The sequence below is a fragment of the Eulemur rufifrons genome, chromosome 19 (assembly GCF_041146395.1).
Source record: "Eulemur rufifrons isolate Redbay chromosome 19, OSU_ERuf_1, whole genome shotgun sequence".
Classification (NCBI taxonomy): domain Eukaryota; kingdom Metazoa; phylum Chordata; class Mammalia; order Primates; family Lemuridae; genus Eulemur; species Eulemur rufifrons.
The window spans coordinates 45,211,866-45,214,319 of NC_091001.1; the positions used below are offsets into that span (position 1 = coordinate 45,211,866).

Genomic DNA, 2,454 nt, shown 5'->3' on the forward strand with positions numbered 1-2,454 from the left:
GACCACATGAAATGAAATCTGTAAATTGTGAAAAATCTTGTGGTTCAATTTCATTCTGCAACAGTATAAAAACTGTAAGATAAAAAATAAAGATCAAGATAAAAATAAAAACCTATTGATATCAAGTCTAAGCGAATTAAACCATTCTACCCACTGCCCTGCAAACATTTTCTTGTGCTCCACTAGAGGTCACAAACTCAAATGCATGCAGGGGCCAGTGGCTAACGGGACAAACACAGAGGCCCAGCAGCCATAGACCCACCCAGCCCCTGCACAAGGGGCAGCCACTCACCTCCTGCCCATTTGCAAATTTCTAAGACAAACAGGAAATCCAGATGTAAATTCTCTTGCTTTCAAAGCTTTAACAACTGATTTGAAAGATATATTTAAACACTACAGCCAGGCACAGTGGCTCACACCTGTAATCCCAGCACTTTGGGAACACGAGGCAGGAGGATCGCTTGAGTCCAAGAATTTGAGACCAGCCTGGGCAACATAGCAAGAACTCGTCTCTATCAAAAATAATTTTAAAAAATTAGCCAGGCATGGTGGCACACTCTTGTAGGCCTAGCTACTCAGGAGGCTGAGGGAATAGGATTGCTTGAACTCAAAAATTCAAGATTGCAGTGAACTATGAGTGTGCCACTGCACTCCAGCCTGGGCAATAGAGCAAGACCCTGTCTCCATAAAAATAAATAAAAATAAATAAAAGCTATAGGCTAAACAGAACACGTTGAAAGGCAGACCTATCCAGCAGGCCCTCAATTTCCCCATTTGTTTCCCGTGTTCTAAACCTCCATACTGCTTCTTATTGAGGCCAGAAAGTTGTGTTTTCCTTCTAAAATTATGATGGCGAAAGGCCCATTTCAGATGCACTGTTTGTGAGCACATAAGTTGGCATACATTTTTTTTGGAGGACAGTTTGGCATACTTAATCGAAATCTGAAATATCTTACCCCACCATCTCACTCCTAGGAATCTATGCTAAAGACACGCTTCCTTAATGACACAAAGATATAGGTATAAAGAATGATCAGTGGCATTGTTTATTAAAAAAAAATTGGAAAAAACAACCTAAATGCCCTTCAACAAAAGAATGTTTAAATAATTCACACTATCTCTGGACAATAAAATGTTACCCAGCCCCTAAAAGGAAGTATTTTTATATCTGAGCACATTCATGTGGGAAGATGTTCATAACATATTTTTAAAAACAGGTTTTTTTTTAAAAACAAGCCATAGAAAAATATGCATATTGGGGCTCCTGTCGTGTTAAACAGAATGTTCACACATTTGTATATGTCTGTGTACAAATAGAAAAAAATCTGGAAGGACAGTCAACAAATTATTATCCATGATTATAGCAAGAGTAGGTTTTAGAGTGATTTTACCCTATAAATTAAGCTATTCATTGATTATTTTTGTTACTACTACATGTTATTTGAAAGTGAAACTTAAAAATTACCCATTGTGCTCTTCCAGAGACAGTGTCTAGAGGCAATGAGAATGGTCCCCCATTTGACATGTCGCTATAGGCTTTCCTATAAGGCAGCCTCTAATGAAACTAGGCTGTTCTAAACTCCTGATAATAGAATTATTTACCTTTATACCAATAAGTTTGAGAAAGCACCACAGTATGCATGTGATGTGTGCCCAGGCAGACTTCTAGGAGTTCATGCTGTCAGACCAAATTTCTTATGGGACTGTCTAAAACGAAAAGACATGTCAGTGGGCCTATGGTGGTCTCAGGTGTGCTAAATATGTCTGTGACAGGCTCAAGCATGCTTACCTTATCAAGGAGAAGAAAATCTTTGTAAAAGCATTGAAGGCACAGCACAGAGTCTCCATCAGACACTGAATCTGCCAGCACCTTGATCTTGGATTTCTCAGCCTCCAAAACTGTGAAGAATACATTTCTGTTGTTTACAAGCCACCCAGTCTATGCTATTCCATTATAGCAGCCCAGATGGACTAAGACAGGTAGAATGGAGAAGTAGGATATGGCTTGATCAGCACTGAAAGGGAACAAGCTAGATCAAACTCCAGGAAGATACACATGATGAGGATGAGCTAAAACAAACAAATAAATAAAACTCATCTACCTACAAAGAATTCTTGCCACAAAAGTTGAACCTACTTCTAGTTCAGTGTTTAGATAAACGTCCATTTATTGGCAATAAAGCAATGCAGGATCAGGTTCTGTGACACCCCAAGAAAGCAAAAGGAGACCCTGGAATGGGTGCTCTTCTCCAGGAAAGGGACCTGATTTCTTCACTTTCATGGCACAAAAATAGTAATAAAATGGGGGAAGGAGGGATGCTCCATATGTAATGCCTGAATTCTGATTCAAACAGGCCAGCTTCAAAGGACATTTTTGAGACAATCAGGGAAATCTGACTATGGAGTGGGTCTTAGACAATAAGAAATTATCACTAATTTTGTTATACTTGATAA

General features: G+C 39.0%; 1 pseudogene; it reads left to right on the forward strand.

Moving 5' to 3' along the window:
• Window positions 1-1,506: 1,506 nt before the first annotated feature.
• On the forward strand, window positions 1,507-1,858 carry LOC138399449 (large ribosomal subunit protein eL34-like; annotated as a pseudogene).
• Window positions 1,859-2,454: the final 596 nt, after the last annotated feature.